Here is a 23626-nt window from a genome sequence, read left to right on the forward strand (position 1 = left end):
GAGGATCTGGTGATAATTCTAACATATTTCATAGCTGCTTATAATCTCCCATTTATGTTAGGAAAACTAACATACATCCTCTATCTTCTTTGAGGAATCCATCTTTGTGTATCATGATATATTCATTAATTGTATACCACATATCAAAACTATTAGATGGAATAGTTGGTTCATGACCTTGAACCAATTGAGGGAGAAGAAATAATCATAATTTATTGGTCTAATGCATACAAGTGTTCTTGTATGCAACATATCATATTTCAGATCAATACATGAAGTTTTGTTCTCATTACCGATGGTTTAGCTATTTATCGAAGGCATTCAATGCCAAACCATCATCATCAAGATAACTTTCTTGATTACACAATCTGAAAATTATGTTCTTAACTCAATTTTATTGAGCAAGCAACTTTATGAATGTCAAACTGCAGGTTGACAATAAATGTATATGTGATTATCTTATTGATGCATCTTTTCAACATATCACATGATAGGTGAACGGACCCATATTCACCTTTTATATTTTTCAGATTTAAGGAATTCAATCCCAATATTAGTTGGTCCAACCAACTTATCATGAGAACAAGTGACAAACAATTCTCGAAGAATCTTCTAGTTCTTCAATACATGTCTAATATTCAATATGCACATCTCCGAGATGTTACAATCGTTCATATCAATTTATAAACTTTTATTCTAGTAAACTCCAAGTTTACCATGACATGTACTTTTTTATTTTGTAAATTTTAGATTTACTAGTACATGAATAAATTTCAGATTTACTACTTTAGAAGTAGATTTCAAAATAACTCTTCTCAGTTATTTTGCCTCATTCGGAGGTGAGTTGTGATACCATTACAATCAAGTGCACGTTTGCACTAATAAGCTTCTTATTCTCCAAGAATGAAATATAATCATGCCTTAAGCGTATCAAATTATGATAGCTACTACAAAAGCAAATTGAGGCATACATATGATTTATTGCTACCACATTCAATTCAGTGAATAGAGCATATAAATGGGATATATTTCATGACTTTTCATCAAATACCCATTATTTTCCCTTAGCCATCATAATAACATCAATACATGCATTGAGATCTAATCTCAACGTCTTATCCATATAAAGACGTCTTAGGCATAAATTGATGGGACTTGAACCCAACATATTATCATCCCTTTTGATAATATTGTTCTTGAGGAATAAATTTAAAACATAAATGGTTCCAAACCAATTATTTTTTCTCAAATCCAATAATAATTATATTATTAGTATCAAAAAATAAATAACATAAGAAATTACTAACCTTGAAATCCTTAAGATTTATAATCTCACCTTGTTTGGCATAATCTTACCTTGTTTGACAGAGTCTCGTACAGATAACGTATTATTAAACAAGAAAGAATAAAGAAGAAGAGCAGAGAGAATAGAGAGTAATTCTTATTTCTCATTCTTGAGAAATCTTGATGTGTAATTTACAATAAAGGAACTCTTCTATTTATAGGGGGAAATTTACTCCTAGTCTGAGTAAAAGACAAATGATTCAAATCCTAATAGATATTAAAGTAGATCTTGATAGACATTCACTATAATGTAAATACATTTATAACAAATCATTTTTAGTTAATTACTGAGCTTCTTAATTTTGGACAACATAAAATAATTATATTTTTTACAAAAGGCTTATCATTTTGCAATTTTAATCGATTTTTGAGGAAATAAAATGCATGCTTTGTTTCAACACTATTTTTGGTAGGAAATGGCTTTCCAAATAATTATTTAAAGTAAAAATTATACAAATATATACACTATGGAACATAAAGATGTATTTGTTTTTAAAAAATGCAAAATTTCCTCGAAAACAAATTCTTTAAAAATATTTGTTTTGTATAACAATTATTTCAAATTTGTTGGAAATTTGAAGAAGCTCAAAAATTAATTTAAATTATGTAGCATCAAAATTGGGTGTCAACAATGATTTTGTAGGAATATACTAATTTCCTATTTAAGTGTTTTTTGTATTTAATAAAATCATCATTCATTTACGAATCAAGGCGTATATTCTTTTATAATATAGCAGTGATTTTACAAAATTGAACTCATTGAAGCGAGGTACATGCACGAAATGTGTACCGTAAAATAGCATATAAGAAAGAAAAGTAGTTAGCCGAGTATTAAGTCAAGCAACATCTTCAGAACTAGCCACTAGACAATTTTACGACAAAAACCTATTTTGCGGCAAACTAACACAACTATCTTTTTTAAAATAAAATGAGTTGCGAGAAATATCATATCAAATATAATTTTTATATTTCGATAATCAAAAAAGAGTCATAATGAATATCTTTACCTTCTGGTAGATTATTTTAGATTACGACTTACACGTGTTGAAGATAGAATTAAACACAAAAATAATACGCGTCTTTTACAACACATTCAAAGAGTTTCCCTTAAATATATGAGTTATTGAGTAATACTTTAAAATCAATAAAGGGCAATTGTGGTAGATTTAACAATATTGTTAGAGTCTATAAATATTAGCTTCGTTGACAACTTAACAGTCGCTTCTGTCTTATTCTATATGGGTATCTCCGCCTTTCTCATGGTTGCAATAGAGTTCTTACATAACTTTTTGGTTCTTGTATTCCTAAAAATAATATACAGATGATTAAATTTGATTTTTTATTATTGTGAAATTCATCATCAAGATGGATCGTGCTTACGCAGTCAACGAACTCATACTAATTTTAGGACTTGTCGCGAGCTAATTTGAAAAATGAAAGAAGTATATATGTGCTTATATCTTTTATCCTTTCTTAGTTTTTGACAATTTTTATTGTGATTAGTCAAGTATTTAAGGATTGAGTTATGAGATCTAATTTTTAATTTCATTATTTTTTGAAAGGTCTTCAAATTCTTTTGAATGTACTAGATGGTAGTTTAATATCCAATCAGTAAAATTATGCAATATATAAACAACTATTAAATTCAAATTTATCATATTTAAAAAGTATATTTTCTCAAAATTTATATTAACAAAACTTTAACACTATTAATAAATATCATATAAATAATAAGCTTTTTTTTTTTAATTCCTCACCCGGTGTTCGATACTCACATTAAAGCTTCGACTAATTCGGATCGAGAACTGTCGGGCCTATTTTGGGAATTGCGCTATCAACAAAATTTTTTCATACAGAGGGCTCGAACCTAAGGCTTCTAGTTAAGGATGAAGTAGTTCCATCACTACACCACAACTCATATTGGTATACAAATAATAATGCCCCCCCCGCGCCCCCTCCCCAAATAAAATAAAATAAAGGATTTGATCCCCAAAAAGTATTTGCATCAATTTAGTTATTTGCTTGATTAAAAATGAAATTACGTCTTAAATCCATGGGGCCCATATATATATATGGATCCAATTGACAGGTCGGATCATGTAACGTCTCTTAAACTTGAAAATAGCGACTAAATTCCTTCCTTCCTTCAAACACGTATTACGATTTTTGAATTTTGTATTCAGTGAATGAAGAGTCATGACCGATCCGTAGGTCACGAGTGTTAGAAATCTTGAAATAAATTCACCCAAGATAACATGTAAGTCATTAGACAGTGATAAATACTATAGAAGAATAGTTGAAACACTAACATTTATCTATAACAATAACTTTTGAAGAAGACAAGATCTTCTAAACCTTGAAGATCACCCTTTTTGGTGTTCTTTATCTGAGATGGAGAAAAAAAGAAAAGAAATATTGTCTTCTGACTTAGGGACTATGTCTATTTAAGGCTTTGAAGTGTCTTTTGAGGAAATGTACCTTTTTAGAAAAGGTACATTTTTCGAAAAGGTACCTTTTCAGGAAAGATACCTTCTAGGGAAAGGTAAAGGTGTCTTTTCAGGAAAGATGTATTTTTGGTAAGTTGTCATCAAACTTTAGAAAAGATCCATGGATTTTTTATAATTTTAATTAAACCCATACTAATCGATATTTACTTTTAGGCCCAAAAATTTAATAATTTATTAAGTCATAAATTGGACTTCTTTAGAGATACCATGTCTGTATATAGTATATTATTATGTGAGTCCACAAAATAGAAATCACTAACGATCTCCCACTTGGACCACATGTCTATAATCTATATTTGTAATCTATAATTTATAATATATTAAAAGTGTGATAGAAAAGTGATTTGAACTTTTTAACCTTTATTAAAAATCTTTGTTTTAGACAAAATCATCATTTCACTATTTTTTTTCCTAATATTTAAGAATTGTAAATCAATTAAATATATTTATGATAAAACTTTTCTTTATTATACTCGTGAAATATATGAGGAAGACTCCTAAATATATGAAAAAGTCTATGTATAACTTTTATTCCTGTACAACTTCCGAAAATGCAACTTTTGTTTTCACGCATTGTATAACTTTTCCATACTTCTGTCCAAATAAATTTCATGTGATTAAGAACTGCAGAAAGAGTTCTGTTTCATCTCAAATTTGGCTTCCGCTTTCAACCAGAAATATTTCGCTAGAAGAAACAAGGAATTGTTGAGTCCTTTGGCATCATCATGGCAAAAAGGAGATTGAAGTCATGTACTAGATAATTTCTAAACTTTACAGAAAGGAATTTAGAAATTATGTAATTTCTACCATTGTTGCAACATGTTGAAGCTGACAATTTTGTAATTTTTAACCTCTCGTGTAGCTTGCTGAGTATGATCCTTTTTAAAGGTCTATTTACTTCGGATGCTTTTTTAAACTTGATTCAGGTTAGTAATCATGATCAAAATATTAAATTGATATTTATTTTTGGCCTACTTTGCACTTAATTAGTTATCACATTGATCCAGAGCAGGCATGGGACCACTTTTTCGCTCTTTTTCTTTGAATTTCTCGACTGATAGTTAGAGAAATGCACAGGGCCTTTTTTTTGCTCTCTTTTGAAATTTTTAACTATTGGCAAGAGAAATACTCCGGGATATTTACTACGTTTTACCAACATAATCATCGAGTAATTCTTTTTTATGTTGTTCAGATTCGGGTACGAATTTTCTTATGTTAGTTACTCATAATTTTCTAAGTTTGTCACAAATTTTTATTTTTTTTAGTGATTTTATCAAACAGTCGTTATCAAACAGTCGTTAAAATTCAAGTGATGAAATTTAACTTTTATCATGTTCAATATCAATATCAAGAGCAAGGGTATATATTATGACTTGGATTTCATCTAAAGAAAGTAACAACTTCAGTGTTGAAAATAAACTATATACACCTTTCCTCTTTATAGTTGGTTTTACTACAAATTCCTTAGTTCGTTTCTTTTAGTTATGAATCTCTCTCTTTTTCTTTTACACTAAGACAATGGGTCATACTTCTTCATTGCCAATTGGGTTTAATTCTCTGAAAGAAGAATTTGTCTATGAAGAGATACAGGTGAGATGTAATAATATAACCAAACTATTATTAATAATTTTTTAAATTATTATTTAATTAAATATGTACAAATTAATGTTGGTAGTTTTTTTTCATGTGTGTGATGTGAAACAAGAGTCCAAAAAAATATAGTACAAAACAAAAAAAATATCGTTAAAGGTGTGAAGACCCTTGAAAAAGTGATTTAAACTTTTTGTCCTTTATTAAAAGTTTTGCTTTAGACAAAATCGTCTTTTCACTATTTTTTCTAATATTTAAGAGTTAAAAAATAATTAAATATATTTATGATAAGCCCTTTTTATTAGAAGTTATCAAAATTAATGAAATCTTTCCTTATTAGAAATAATCAAAATTAAATAAACCTAAAAATAATTAAATATATTTATGGTAAAACCTTCCTTATTAAAAGTCATCAGAATTAATGAAACATTTCCTTATTAGAAATCATCGTAATTAAGGAAGAAGTCATCAAAATAAATCAATAATTTCAACTCAATGTACGAATCACAAAGAGTGATGTTCGTATTTAGCACTAACCAACTGCTCTATGTGGGATATAGGTTTCCAAATTTTTTAATTAAGTAAGGAATTATATAATGTAAAGTATTGGTTTTATAATTCTAAATATTAGGATTTTCTTAATTATAGAGAGATTTTAAGTATGACAAATTAAAGATTCCTATTCGATGATGATAAAATTATTTAAGGTAATGTTTTCTTTTTTTTTTTTTCTATTAACATCGTCTTTTCACTATTTTTCTTAATATTTAAGAGTTGAAAATTAATTAAACATAATTATCGTAAAATATGTGCTTACACTAAATTATATGTTTATATTTACATTATTATATTAAAGTATAAAAAATCTTTAAAAAGTGATATAAACTTTTACACTTCATTAAAAATCTCCACAATAAATAAAATCATTTAATTTTAAATAATCAAATGTTACAAGTGCGAGACACGTGTGATTAGACTAGTATTTTCAAATAATCATACATAGATGAAATTTTAGTGTGCACAAACTTTTGCTATGTTGATTTAAATATCTCAAAATAATTTGGTCCATCGATACTACCAATATAGGATCAAAGCGGTCTCCGTAACATATATTAGAAACTAAACCCAATAATTGTCACAAATATTTACAATATCAATGACATAAATCAAATACGAAAATTGCATGTAAAATAATCCAAGTCATGTTTATTTTCAAATGGTCCTACTTTATGCCTTTAATAGTCCAAAATCACTTTCTTATACCTTATGCAAAACTGCAATAGAAAGTTAATAACTTTATTTTTCAGAGTTATAAATAAATACACAAAATTCATATATTTCATAAAAAATTCTATACAGAAAATAAACTTTCTTATATCAATATCATACTAAAATAATAAACTCCCACTAAAATGGCTCATCATCAAATTTTACAATACTAATATGAGCCATATGCCCATGAAACACTTTAGTTGTCAAATTCTTCATGAGCGAATCCACAATCATTAAGTTTGTACTAATATGCTCAATTGACATAAGACGATTCTGAAACCTTTTTTTTACAATAAAAAACTTAATGTCGTTATGCTTTGACTTTGACGAACTTCGATTGTTCTTTGAATATAACTCAGACTTATTATCACAATGGATTTATATTGATCATTCTATGCCACCGACTATTTGCATTTCAATGATAAAATTTTTTAGCCATATTTCCTGATTTGATACTTCATAGAAGGCCACAAATTCAATTTCCACTGTAGAAGAAGCTATTAAGAGACAACTCCTCCATCCATCATGAAAACATAACTTGATGTAGATTTCCTACTATAAAGACATCCAACAAAATCTGAATCGAAATACCCTACGATCTCTAAATAATCCGATCTTCGATAAGTGAACATGTAATCTTTAGTTCTTTGAAGATACTTCATAATTCATGTTGCAGCTTTCCAATGATTTATTCTCGGATTACTTAAATATCGGCTCAACATGCTCACTATGTACACTATTTCTGGACGCGTACAAACATATGCATATATAAGACTTCCCACACTGATGCATATGAGATTTTTTTCCATCTCTTTCTTCTCTATCTTCAAATTTGGACATTGGTGCAAACTAAATTTATCACCTTTTGCCACAATTGTATCTCCCGGTGCATAATTTTTATACTAAATCTACTTAGCACCTTATCAATATAAGTTTTTTGTGATAGTCCAAGAACTTTTTTAATGTGATATCTATGGATGTTATACCTAGAACAAAGTACGCCTCATCAAGATCTTTCGTTTCAAATTTACTCGATAGAAGTTTCTTGGTTTCTTGCAATCAATCTACATCACTGCTTGCCAGTAGAATGTCATCTACATATAGCACACGGATAACAAATTTGCTCCTACTAAATTTGAGATATATGCATTGATCGATGGTGTTTTCCTTAAAATCAAAAGAGGTTATCACCTGATTAAACTTTTGGTATCATTGACAGAATGTTTGTTAAATTATATATGGACTTTTTAAGTTTACACAAGGTGCTTTGAATTTTGAGACTTAAAGATTTCTAGTTGCATTATGTATATCGTTTCTTCAATGTATCCATTGATAAATGCAGTCTTTACATCCATTTGACGTAGCTCTAAGTCATAATAAGCTACAAGTATCATAATGATTCTAAATGAGTCTTTCGATAAAACTGGCGAAAAAGTTTCTTTAAAATCTATGCCATTTTTCTGAGTGAATCCTTCGCAATTAGGCGTGCTTTATATCTTTTGGTATTACTTCTCAAATAACTTTTGGTTTTAAAAATTTATTTACAATCAATTGGTTTTGACCCATGTGGTAACTCGACAAGATCTCAAATGACATTATCTTTATAAACTTCAACTCATCTTCCATGACTTCGATCTATTTAGCAGAGTTTTGACATGATTTTGCTAGACTAAGAGTTGTAGGATCATCTTTCAATGTTCTGTAAAAATCATTTTCTCGTAGATAAACAACATAATCATCTGAAATTGCATTTCTCTTTTCTCTGCTAGATCTTCTTTTAGGCACTTCAACTTGAGGTTGTTGAACATGAGGTAATATCGTTGTGTTTTCTCCATAATCCTGATTTACAGGTTCAAGCATATTTGGTAAAGTAATCTGTTCATTTTCACTAGAATCGATATTATCAAATTCTGTTGGGTTCGAAATTGAGAGGGCGTCATACGAAAGCTTAAAATTTGCAAATCATGTGACGATAATTCAGATAACACATAAAATAATACTAAAAAGCTATATAATTGATATGGTTTGGCCAATTGGCCTACATATTAAAACTAATATTAAAGAAAATATAAAAAATATTGGGAGAAAATCTCCCCCTAAACAAGACTCTTAAATTTAAAGGACTACACTGTCAATGCTATTGTGTTCTTGTATGAGAAGGGAGTGTCTTCTATTTATAGAGTTCCAAAACCTTTCTCTTAGAAAGAGGTTAGCCAAATATGAAAAAGTTTTATATTTTTCTTTTAGTAAAAGTAAAACTAATTATGGTATTACTTTTATTTTCCTTCTAAGAAAAATAAAACTTAAATTTGGTAAGAAAATCAGGACAAAACCCCTAAGAAATCTCTCCTTTTGGCTTGATTTTCTTGACATAATTTGATCCAGCTTCTTCGCGTGCATGATCTTTGTTCTTCACATAATCTTCATCACTGCTGCTTGCCATAGTTAAAAATAAGATTTAAAATATTATGGTTAAAAGTGGGTTAAAAATAAATATTTTATTTTTATTTTTTAAGCTGCATCAACAAGAATGTTGAAATATGCTTAAAACTTCTTCTCCACATGTAGTTGGACAAAAAATCTTCATTGTCATTAAATTGATTGCAAATTGATTAGAAACGTCTTGAACTTGTTTTCATCCTCGTTTCACCAAACCATTGGACTTTTGAATCGTAAGCTCTGATACCACTTGTTGGGTTCGAAATTGAGAGAGCGTCATACGGAAGCTTAAAATTTGCGAACCATGTGACAATAATTCAGATGACACATAAAACAATACTAAAAAACTATATTATTGATATGGTTTGGCCAATTGGCCTACATATTAAAACTAATATTAAAGAAAATATAGAAACTATTGGGAGAAAATCTCTCCCTAAATAAGACTCTTAAATTTAAAAGACTGCATTGTGGATGCTATTATATTCTTGTATGAGAAGGGACAGTCTTCTTATAGAGTTCCAAAACCTTTCCTCTTAGAAAGAGGTTAACCAAATATGAAAAAGTTTTATATTTTTCTTTCAGTAAAAGTAAAAGTAATTATGGTATTACTTTTATTTTCCTTCTAAGAAAAATAAAACTTAAATTTGGTAAGAAAATCAGGGCAAAACCCCTAACAAATTCCTCTTCAAGCACAATTTATTTGTTTTGATTATTCCTACCATAATCAACATCCTTAATAAATTTAGCATTTTTTATTTTGAAAAGAGATTTATTCGAGGAGTCATAAAACTTAAAACCTCTCTATCTTTCTGAGTAACCTACAAAGTAGCAACTAACAGTTCTTAAATCCAGCTTCTTTTTATTAGGCTAGTAAGGCCTTGCTTCGGCTTGACATCCCTAGACATGCAAATGCCTAATACTAGGCTTCTTACTAGTCCACAACTTGTATGAGTCTTAGCACTGCTTTTCTAGGAACTCTATGCAGTATATAAACTGCATTTTTTAATGCTTCTCCCAAAGCGACTCAGGTAAACAAGAATGACTAATCATATTTCTTACCATATCCTTGAGAGTTTGATTTCGTCTCTCATCTACACTATTTTGACTTGGAGTCCCCGAAATAGTGTATTGAGGTAAAATTTCAACTCTCTTTCAAATACTTTGTAAAAGGTCATGGACATTATTCACCTGATCCATTGAATCAACCATAGTATTCTCCTCCATGATCGAATTTGACGACTTCAATTTTCTTGCCTGATTGAGTTTCAACTTCAGCCTTGAAAATCTTAAAAACATCCAAAGATTGTGGCTTCTCATGAATTAAATAGAGATGTTTGTAATGAGAGTAGACATCTATAACATTAATAAAATATTGTTGACCATTTCATGAAGCTGTAGGGAACGAACCGTAAATGTCTGTATGTATTAACTCTAAAGGTTCTTTATTCCTATAAGTACCTCTTTTCTTTATATTCCTTTGTTTTTTTCTTAATACATTCTATAAAAATTTTAAAATCTGATAAACTAAGGGAATTAAGAATTACTTCTGACACAAACCTTTGAATTCTTTGTTTAGAAATATGACTCAAGCGCTTATGCCATAGCATTGATGAATTCTCATTTGTTAATCTGTGCTTAGTACCAAAATTACTTGAAGACAGGTTTGCGTTACTGCAGGAGGCATGCATGCTTAATTTGTATAACTTATCCATCAGAGTACTAGTTCCAACAATATTAGAATTTAGAGAAATACTACAAATTTGATTTTCAATAGAATAATTATATCCAGATATATCCAAATAAGAAATAGAAATTAATTTCGTCTAAATGACGGTATAATAAGTGTTTTTCTAATTTCAAATAGAAACCGGTATCTAATAGAATTCTAAAGACACCAATAGCCTCCAAAACTGCTTTATTGTTGTTGCCCACATAGATATATCTTTCAACATCAATCGGAACTCCGCTCCTTATGCAATCTTATACAGTGGTCACTTACGTGATTAGTTGTGCGCGTATCTACCCACCAAGTATCACTAGGTAACATAGCCGAACTAACTTTTGAAAAAATAAAGTTGAGAAGTTTACCTTTCTTTTCACGTAAGACATCGTGCTTGATACACTTTTCTCTTTATGTGACCAAGTCTGTTTCTTACAAACGAAACTTAATGATATTCCTTTGTATGCAATTTCTTTAGTATTACTCCTTTTTCACTTATGTGCAACAGCTTTAATTCTACAACTAGATCTCAAATGAGCACATTCCATCGGTTCTTCTTTTATTCTATCCTCTTCTTGCACACATTGAGCTATAAGCTCATTCAAAGACCGATTCCTAAAGTTTATGCCATCAGACATGGAAATATTATTCATATCGATAGATGTAGAAGACACTACAAGATAAAATAAAATAATGTTCACAATTAATCATTCAAATAGATCATGTCTGTGTGGAGATAATTAAATTAAATAAATCTAGAGAAAAATGATAAATGAATCAAAAACTATATTTATTACACATATATGCATAAAAGTAGACCCATCTCAAGATACCTAACACAGTATTATTATTTAGTCTTTGGACAAAAATAATAACTTTTTAATGTTATTCTTATACATAGTTCATGAACATTGATTATTAAAATGATCTAACAATATGCCTTTCTTTGGACTGACAAATTATCAACATGTATTATAAATGTATCACATACTCATAACTATCTGCAGTTTGGCCAAATAATTTTGCTTTGGGATAATTATTTTGCATAGATAAAACATGCTTATATGTTCAACGTAAGCAAATCTACACAAAGAGGTTACTTTGGCAACATATTGGTTTAATCTACTCAGTTTTTGTCATGATCCAGAAATCAAGGGTCATGATGACACTTGTCGCAGCATGCCATGTAAGCCTATCACACAAACTGATACAAAAAGGGAACATAACAAAAATAACCTCAATTAAGGTTATTAGAACAAAGTCAATCCACACAATATAATGAAAGTGAAAGAACATAACCAACGATATCATACCATAATCCCAAAACCTGATGTAACAGTGTAAGAACTAACTAGTACAAATCGAGATCAAAATACAGAAGATATCCAAAACAGGATCAACTCTATCTCTGAATGTGAAATAATGAATAGTCTAAATAAAGAAAGATAATAATAGACTGTAGAAGCAAGAATCCAACCGTTATCTCGAATAGCTCTAAAGTATCGCTCGAAGTCAACCACCATGAGGTGTACTTGAACCTGGATCTGCACCAGAAGAGCACAGTAGGGGTGAGTATGATTCACTTGTACTCAATAGGTATCATAGGCCGATTGAGTAAATTAGAAAATAAAGCATACAAAATACACACTAGGGGCACGTCACCTGCAATAAAAAAATATCCCACAACTGTAGTCCATACTGTCTTCACTAATAGTTTTATATTATTCACATACACCATAGCAACACGAAAGATAAAGACAAATAGATAGGTATCAGACATACGAATATGAAGGAAAAATACACATAGACAGGTATTACATCAAGGAAAATAACACTTCCTAGATATGTACAAAGTAAATATAAATGCAAGGGAGATGATGATGATAATGATAATAATGATGATGATGATGATAACGATGATGCCCGAGGTTGTCGCACAACCTTCGTATACACCTACAGAGATAAAACTTCCCGACATAGGACCCATGGGGGGTTCGTCAACCCGTATACATCCAATTAGTCAATACTAATATCCATTAACTCCTCTTTGACACATCCTTCAATAGAGGCTTTTAAAGATGTCACATTTTCTATTAGAAAAAACTAGTGTTCCCAATATTTTTAGAATTTCCACGGTGGTACCAATGTTTCATGAATGTATATGATATGGGGATATAATGATTACAACCAACCAGAATGAGAGTTTACATATCTATCGAACCAATATACCAACCAAGTGAGCCAACAATCCACTCAATATTTTCAATCATCCATGAAATCCAACGTGAACCAATGCTAAAAGGGTAAGAATACATCAATATAAACCATTGATACCACATTAGTTTTTCTCATTGGATAAGATACAACTAATTTCACATAAACAAGGCCAACAATATCATATAAGACCCCACACAATCACACATAACAATTAATATTCCAAAACTGCCAAATATCATCAATATATAGGCCTAAAATGGGCACAACACAATAACATATCCATTTTCATGTTTAGTTCCCACACCCTTGACATGATTTTGTACCAATATTAACTATCCAGCCCAGTCCGAAGAAAGTTAAGCCATAACCTACCTTAAATGTCGAAAAATCGATTCTAAAGCCTTCAATCAGAAGCATTACTCCTTACGAACGATTCGAAATCAACTAAAATATAGAAACATAAAATATATGCATCACAATAAAGCCAACGACATCAATATTATTGATTTTTAAGTCAGAGTCAAAACGGGCTCCCATAATGGGTTTTTGAAAAAGAAGGGTAAAATTGTAATTATATTTTAAACATATGTTCTCCATATTTTTAGGAGTCTACAGCTGAAAACCCAAGTAGAACGAGTTTAAAACAAGGTCCAAATCAAAGAAAACCCATTTTCAAGATTTACTAATAAAAGCTTCCAAAATCCATTTTAAAAATCGATAATTAAAGTTGTTTGAAGATGAAAAAAAAATCGATAATTATAAGATTAGAAACTCACCCAAGCAAAAACAAGTTGAAATCGGGGTTTAAATCAGAAAATTACCATTTTTAGGCCTTATGGGCCAAAATTCTCAATTTTCACTTTTTAATCCGCGTTAAAAATAAGAATTAAAGGATGAGATTAAATAAAAGTAGTTGAATAGGTGTTATGGAGCTTACCCAAGCTTAGAAATGGAAGAAATTGCTCAAAGTCACGAAATCCTAAGCTCCAAGTCTCAAAAATATTAAAAAATAGCAAAACATAGGTATATATAGACCCAAGCATCACATTTGTGATCACCGGGTCGCGTTCGTGGTACCTGGCCTGAGGGCAGGTATCGCATTTAGGACCTGGTCCTCGTGTATGCAGGACTCACGATCGCTACCAAGATGCCGCGAACGCGACACTTGCGCTGGTCAGTTGAGTCCTATAATCGACTGGTCCACCGCGAAGACGAGTGCACCAGTTGAGTGGTGCGGACCCCTCAGATTCATTCAGAAATTCGTGAACACAAATGAATTATACTAACCTATCAAATTCGATGCTTCAAACTCAAGGGTGCTATCAGATTATCGAAAGGACATCGTTTTCACAAAGTTGACCCCCAAAATCTAATTTTACAACTTTTCAAATTGAGAGTCAAAATGAGATTTAAAAGCCATAAAACCGAACCAACTATGTTACCAGTCTAAAATCGACGTTCTAGATCTGCTGATATAGTTCATTTTGCTATCCAATGCACAGATCAACAAATATTGACCGAAGTCAAGTATAAGGCTTTTCAAGCCACCAAAACCATAGTTTTACATAAATCATACCGAAATACATTAGAAACCATGTCAAGCATTCCCACACCCCAAAAATACCACGATCCAACCCCGGGGAGGGGGTAAAATGATCAAATCACACAAAATGAATATTACACATAATCACCCAAAATTAGGTCGTTACATTATCTACCACTAAAATCTAGTTCATCCTCAAACTAAAGGCAAAAGAAAATACCTGAATAAAAAAAAGCTGGAGATAAGAGCTACGCATATCAGACTCAACCTCTCAAGTAGCCTAATCTGTAGTTCGATGCTTCTACTGGACTTTAAATATTAGAATAACTCTAGAATGCAACTGCCTGACATCTTTAGCTAAGATGGAGACATGCTCCTCAACAAAAGAAAACCTCTCATCTATCTAAGAAAAATCCCAACGAATGACATGAGACTCATCCAAAATGTAATGACAAAGCATGGAAATATGAAAAATTGGATGAACAGTTGATAAAGTTGGGGGCAAAGCCAACTCATAAGCCATATCGCCAACAGTCCAAAGAATCTCAAATGACCTAATATACTTGGGGCTAAGCTTACCTTTCTTCCCATACCTCATCACACCCTTCATGGGCGAAACTCAAAGGAAAATACGATCACCAATAATAAATATAAAGGAATAAATTCTACAGTCTACATAGCACTTGTGCCTACTCTAAGCCGCTCGAAGTCTATCCTGAATGACCTGAACTCTATCTAAGGACTCACGAAGCAAGTCTGTACCTCAAGGTCTAATCTCTAAAACCTCAAATGAACCAACTAAAGAATGACAAATCCTACCATACAAGGCCTCAAAAGGAGCCATATCAATACTGGAATGGTAGTTATTATTATACACAAACTCTGCCAAAGCTAGATGCTACTTCCACTAGCCACCAAAGTCCATCATGCAAGCATGGAGTATATCCTCCAATACCTGAATAGTTTGTTTTGACTGACCATCAGTTTGGGGCTGAAATATTGTACTAAGATCAACCCGAGTACCCAACTCATCCTAAAAGCTCTTCCAAAAGTAAGAAGTGAACACTGAACTTCGATCTGAGGTGATAGATATTGGCACGCCATGAAGATGCACAATCTCATGAATATATATACGAGCTAACCTCTCAGCACTGAAAGAGACCTGAACTAGAATAAAATGGGCAAATTTGGTCAATTGATCCACGATGACCCAACTACTATCAGACCCAGGCAAAGTTTGAGGCAACCCAGTCATGAAGTCTATAGGGATCCGTTCCCACTTTCACTCGAGAATGGGCAACATCTGAAGCAGTCCATCAGGTTTCAAATGCTCTACCTTCACCTATAAGCAACAAAGACAATGAGCTACAAAATCTGCTACATCTCTCCTCATACCACCCCCACCAATAGTGTTGCCTCAAATCACGATATACAAAATCCGCTACATCTCTCAGCACGCAAACCCATCCTCCCATCCTCAAAATACCATCTGAATTAAGTGAGGCTTCTTTAGACTCACCACTTAACACCTTATATCGAAACAATCTCAATCCAACATCATTAAACTAATGATCTCAAATTTTCTCCATCAAAGAAGACCTAGCCTCTATGAATACCAAAATACATCCAGGTTTTGAAATATCAAGCCTAACTATCTAATTAGCTAAAGACTAAACCTCTAAGGCCAAAGGCCTCTCTTGGGACAAAAGATGCATAAAGCTACCCATGATAGTTGACTTTCTGCTCAAGGCATCCACAACTAGATTGGCCTTGCTAGCATGATAGAGAATAGTCAAGTCATAATTCTTAAGCAACTCAAGTCAATAGCGCTGCCTCATATTAAGATCTCGCTGGGTAAAGAAATACTGAAGGCTACGATGATCCGAGAAAATCTCACAACGGACTCCATACAAGTAGTGTCTCCACAACTTTAAAGCAAAAACAACTGCGTACAACTCTAAATCATAGGTAGGGTAGTTCTTCTTATCGGGCTTCAACTGACGAGAAGCGTACGCAGTCACCTTACCCTCTTACATCAACATAATACCTAACCCAACACCTCAAGCATCACAAAAGATAGTAAAACCCACACCCTCCTTAGGCAAAGTCAAGATAAGAGCTGATGTCAACAAGTCCTTGAGCTTTTGAAAGCTCGCCTCACAAGCATTGAACCACTGAAAAGAAACCTTCTTTTGAGTCAACTTGGTCAATGGAGCTGCAATAGATGAGAAACCCTCAACGAAATGCCGATAGTAACCTAGCAAGCCAACAAAACTCCAAATCTCAGTGGACGAAGTAGGCTTAGCCCAATTACAAAATGGTGCAACCTTGGCTGGATCAACTATAATATCTTTCTTAGTTACCACATGACCAAAGAAAGAGATAGATTCTAATCAAAATTGACACTTGGAGAACTTAGCATACAGCTTCTCATCCCTCAATCTTTGAAGCACAATCCATAAATATTCCTCATGATTGACCTCACTCTTAGAATAAACTAAGATTTTATCTATAGAAATAATAACAAAGGAGTCAAGATACGATCATAATACCTTATTCATCAACTCCATAAATGCAATCGGGGAGTTGGTCAACCCAAATAACATGATCAAAACTCATAATGACTGTATCAAGTCTGAAAAGATGTACTCGGAATGACCGAAGCTCTAATCCTCAATTAGTGATACCAGGATCTCAAATCAATCTTCGAAAACACTAAAGCACCCTAAAGCTTGTTGAATAAATCATTAATACGAGAAACAAGATACTTATTCTTAATCTTTACCTTGTTTAATTGTCGATAATTAATACACATATGTATAGACCCATCTGTTTTCTTCATAAATAAAGACAGGCACACCCTTAGGTGATACACTAGGTCAGATAAATCTCTTATCCAACACTCCTGCAATTGATCCTTTAATTTCTTCAGCTCGATTGGGGCTATACTATAAGGAGAAATATAAATGGGCTTAGTGCTTGTCTCAACATCAATAGCAAAGTTCATATTACAATTTGAAGGCATACTAGGCAAATTCATAGGGACACATCCACAAACTCGTAAACCACACAAACACAAACCAAAGAAGGAGGTGAAGCAATACTAGTATCACGAATATAAGCCAAATAAGATAAATATCCTCTCTCATCCAAGCAATAATCCTGAACATATGATACAACTCTCTTTAGGCCCGAATGTAATGCACCCTTCTAAGCTATCCTTGGCACACTCAGTGAAGATAAAGTCACGATCTTAGCATAATAATATAGGATAGTATGGTAAGGAGCCAACCAGTCCATACCCAAGATCTGTACACTCGATCCACCACTAAAAAGTCTCTTATGGGGGTAGATACATGAATAGGCACATCAAAAGGCTCACAAACTGAATCAATACCTACAGTAAAGTATGCAAACACATACGAGAAAGTCAATCACGGATCAAATAATACAAATACACATCTAAAATAAATAAGGATGATACATGTGATGACAACATCGAAGGCCTCTGCCTCTGATCTGGTAGGTATAGCATAGCATTGTCCATGAATACCAACTGGATGAATAGCCCCATGACCACTACCATGGGCTTCACTACCTTTGCCTCACTCCCCTACCTCTTACAACTGCAATAAGAGTAGCTCTGAACACACGACAAGGATAGTCCTTGGCCAAATGGCCAGTCTCATCATACACATAGCAACCTCTATTGCTTGACTCAGTGGAAGGAGGTACGACTGGACCAAAATAGCCACCCCGCACTGTTGAATTAAAAGACCCACTACCTAACTCAATAAGGCTGCCTGCACTAGTCTACCATGATAAATACAGAAACCTCTAAAATCCCTGCCTCAATAACTGTGACCTTTAAACTTTCCCAAACGATGCACCCTCTTGGTGCCTACCTGAGATGCTCGAAGAATACCTCCAGTTATCTTAGCATGATCCACTATATCTGAAACAATGCTCCAGACACTACCATATGAGATGTAGCTAGCTGAATAGAAACATTCAACCCCTTTACAAACTTTTGAATCTTCTCAGACTTGGTGGAAAAGCTGGTATGGGAATATCTAAACAAGGCATAGAAGCGTGCCTCATACTCTGCAAAAGATATGGAACCCTGCTCCAGGTGATCAAACTCATACCTCATTCGATCCCTCAGACTGTGAGGCGTGAACCTTTCTAAAAAGGCCTCAACAAACTAATCCCAAGTCATCTTAGGAGAATTGAGAGGTCCGCAACCAACATGTGACCTCCACTAATCTCTAGTTGCATCCCTCAACTAATAAGTGGTATACGCAATACCATACGACTTAATCGAACCTAGGTCATGCAATGTATCATGATAGTCAATCAAGAACTCATAGGTATCCTCACCCATAATACCACTGAACCTAGGGGGACCCAAATAAATGAATCTCTCAAATCTCTTCTGATCCTCAGAAGACATAACTTTTCTCGTAGTAAGAAGAGGCATGGTGAATTCGGAAGGCTGAGATCCTACTGGAGAAGAAAACATAGATGAAGGTTGAACTACTGACCCCGGAATACCATACTCAGATACAAGTACTGAAAGAGGAATAACACTCGGAGCATGTGGAATACCAAAAGCAGAAGTAGGTACTACTGGAGAATCCACACTCGGGGATGGAGGAACACCAAAGGCAGACTCTAGAAAAGATGAAGGTATAATACTTGGAGCTGGGGAAACACCAAGAACACTCAAAGGAGAACCCTCTAAATGGGTCAACAAGCGAATCAACAACCCCTTCAAGACTGGGTTAGAAAAAATCGGTGGAACCAAACTAGGATCCACATACCCAACACGCTCAACTCAAGGCTCAGGGGAGATTCCCCTAGCACTACTCCAAGATGGGGCAGATCCACGTGTACGTCCAATACCTTGAGCGCATCCATAATTCACAACTCACCCTCTAGATTGGGGCTCTCTCTTCAGATGAAGGCTCCACACCTCTAATCTCATGAGATCTAGTTATTATCATCTACACAGAAAAGAGTAACATATGACTTAGAACATAAGGTATGAAGAAAATCTGTACGATAAGGAACAGAATAAGGGAAAATTCTAAAAGATATCTTATAGCCTCTCGAAGATAGATATGGACGTTTACATATCGATCTGTAAGACTCTATTAGACTCTTCTTTCTTACACTGTTGAGACTAATGAACTTAACTTCTCTGATACCAATTTGTTATGACCCAAAAACCAAGGGTCATGATGACACTTATTGCGGTAAGCCTTGACAAGTAAACCTACCACATAAACTGACATAAGAAGGGAGCATAATAACAATAACCCAAAGTAAGGCTTGTATGGAAGAACATAACCAGTGATATCATACCATAATTCTAAAACTTGGTGTTATAGTGTAAGAACTAACTAGTACAACTCGAGATCAAAATAGATAAGATATCCAAAATAGGAACAACTCTATCCCTGAATGTGAAATAAAGACATAGTCTAAATAAAGAAAGGTAGTAATAGACTCCGGAAACAAGAATCCAATCGTTACCTCGGATAGCTCCAAAGTATCGCTGGACTCAACCACTGTGAGGTGCACTGGAACCTAGATCTGTACTAAAAGGGAGCAGTAGGGTGAGTATAGTCCACTTTTACTCAGTAGGTATCATAGGCCGACTGAGCAAAGTATAAAATAAAGCATACTAAATACACACTAAGGGCACATCACTTGCAATCAGAAAATGTCCCACAATGATAGCCCACATCATCTTCACTAACAATTCAATAATATTCACATACACCATAGTAATACAAAAAAGAAAGACAAGTGGACAGGTATCACACATATGAATACGATGAAAAAATACACATAGACAAGTATCAAATCAAGGAAAATAACACATCACAGATATATACAAAGTAAATATAAATGCAATAGAGATCATGATGATGATTATGATAATGATGTCCGAGGTTGTCGTACAACCTCCGTATACACCTACAAAGCTAAAACTTCCCGATGTAAGACCTATGGGGGGTTCGTCAATCGGTATATAGCCAATTATTCAACACCAATATTCATAACTCCTCTTTGGAACATCCTTCAGTAGAGAGTTTTAAAAATGTCACATTTTCTATTAGAAAAAAGCCAGTGTTCCTTATATTTTCATAGTTTTCTCATTGGTGCCACTGTTTTATGAATGTATCTATTATGGGGATATAATGCTCACAACCAACTAGAATGAGAGTTTCCATATCCAATAAATATACTAACCAAGTGAGCCAATAATCCACTCAATATTTTCAACCATCCATGAAATCCAACATGAACCATATGCCAAAAGGGTAAAAATACATCAATATATACCATTGATACTATATTAGGCTTTTTCATTAGACAAGATACAACTAATTTTACATTGACAAGGCCAATAATATCATATAAGACCCCACACGATCATACATAGCAATTAATATTCCAAAACCGTCAAATATCATTAATATATAGGCCCTACACGGGCATAACACAATAACATATCCATTTTCATGATTATTTCCCACACCCTTAACGTGATTTTGTACTTATATTAACTACCCAACCCAGTTTGAAAAAAGTGAGCCATAACCTACCTTAAATGTCAAAAAATCGATCCGAAAGCCTTTAATCCGAAGCCTTACTCCTCACGAACAGACTCAAAATTAATGTAAACATAGAAATATAGAATTTATACATAAAAAAAGCAAATGACACTCATATTGTCTATTTTCAAGTCGGGGTCAAAACGCACTCCCGAAATGAGTTTTCAAAAAAGAAGGACAAAATTGTAATTTTGTTCAAACACATGTTCCCCATATTTTTAGGAGTCTACAACTAAAAACCCAAGCGAAAATGAGGTCCAAATCAAAGAAAAACCATTTTTCAAGCTTCATCGGTAAAAGACTCTGAAATTCATTTTAAAATTTGAGAATTGAAGTTGTTTTAAAGGTGAAATCGAAAGAAGACTGATAAGTATAAGAGTAGAAACTTACCCAAATTAAAATGGGTTGAAATCATGGTTTAAATCAGAGAATTTCCGTTTTATACCTTATGGGCCAAATCCCCAATTCACTTTTTAATCCGCATTAAAAATAGGAATTGAAAGGATGAGATTGAAGAAAAGTAGTTGAAATAGGTGTTATGGAGCTAACCTAAGCTTAGAAATGGAACAAATTGCTTAAAATCACAAAACCCAAAGCTTCATGTCTTAAAATGGTGAAAATAGTGAAACAAGGGTATATATAGGACCCAGGTATAACATTTGTGATCACCGGGTCGCGTTTGCAGTACCTAGCATAAAGGCGGGTATCATATTTGCAACCTGGTCCTCGCATATGCGGGACTCACGATCGTGACCAAGATGTTGTGTACGTGATGCTTGCGCCGATCAGCTGAGTCACGTAAGCAACTGGTCCAACGCAAAGGAGAGTGCACCAGCTAAGTGGTGTACCGGCTGAGACTTGGAAAATTTCAAGTCTCCATGGACCCCTTGGGATTCATTCGAAATCCTGTGAACACAAACGAACTATGCTATCCTATCAAATTCGTGTTAGGGGTTTTGTCCTGATTTTCTTACTATATTTAAGTTTTATTTTTTCTTCAAAGGAAAATAAAAGTTACCATAATTACTTTTACTTTTTCTAAAAGAAAAAAATATTATTCTTTTTCATATTTGGCTAAACTCTTTCTTGGAGGAAAGATTTTGGACATCTATAAATAGAAGACCTTCTTCTCATACCATAACACAATAGCATCCCTAATGTAGTATTTAAAGAGTCTTTGTTTAGGGGGAGATTTCTCCCAGTAAGTTTTAGGATTTTCAATTTTATCTTTAATATGTAGGCCGTTTGGCCAAACCATATCCAATAATATATTTTTAGTTTAATTTTTCATCTGTCGTCTGATTTATCGTTTTATGGTTTGCAAACTAAAATCTTGTGCATGACGCCCTCTCGATTTCAAACCCAACAAGTGGTATCAGAATTTACGGTTCAATGGTCCAATGGTGTGGTGAGACGGGATTAAACAGGTTCAAAGAGGTTTCAAAATCAAGATGCAACAATTTGGATAATAATGAAAATTTTTGTTGAACTACACATAGTGAACAAGTTTCAATCATATTTTCAACGCTCCTGCTGCTGCATCTTTAAAAATAAAAATAAAATATTAATTTTAAATTCATTTTTAACCATGATACTTTAAACCTTATTTTTAACCATGGCAAGCAACAATTATGAAGATTATATCAAGAACGAAGTTCATGCACGTGATATGAAGAGAAGACGGATCAAGTGAAGAAAATCAAGCCAAAAAGGGAAGATTTGTTAGGGTTTTTGTCCTGATTTTCTTACTATATTTAAGTTTTATTTTTTCTTAGAAGGAAAATAAAAGTTACCATAATTACTTTTACTTTTCCTAAAAGAAAAAAATATAATTCTTTTCCATATTTGGCTAACCTCATTCTTGAAGGAAAGGTTTTGGACATCTATAAATAGAAGACCCCCTTCTCATACCATAACATAATAACATCCACAATGTAGTCTTTAAAGAGTATTTGCTTAGGGGGAGATTTCTCCCAATAAGTTTTAGGATTTTCAATTTTATTTTTAAGATGTAGGCCGTTTGGCCAAACCATATCCAATAATATATTTTTAGTTTAATTTTTCATATGTCATCTGATTTATCGTCTTATGGTTTGCAAACTAAAAGCTTCCGCATGACGCCCTCTCGATTTTGAACCCAACAATTTGACACTCTGGACTTAATGACGATATTAAATTTTTGAAAGAACATTGTTTTCACAAAGTAGACCCCCAAAATCTAATTTCACATTTTTTCTAACCGAGGATGGAAATGAGATTATTTAAAAGTCAGATTCAGAACCAGAAGTATGTAATAAACCATAGACTTGGTCATTCACTAATAATAATAATAATAATAATAATAATAATAATAATAATAATAATA

Source organism: Capsicum annuum, chromosome 3, assembly GCF_002878395.1.
Source record: "Capsicum annuum cultivar UCD-10X-F1 chromosome 3, UCD10Xv1.1, whole genome shotgun sequence".
NCBI lineage: Eukaryota > Viridiplantae > Streptophyta > Magnoliopsida > Solanales > Solanaceae > Capsicum > Capsicum annuum.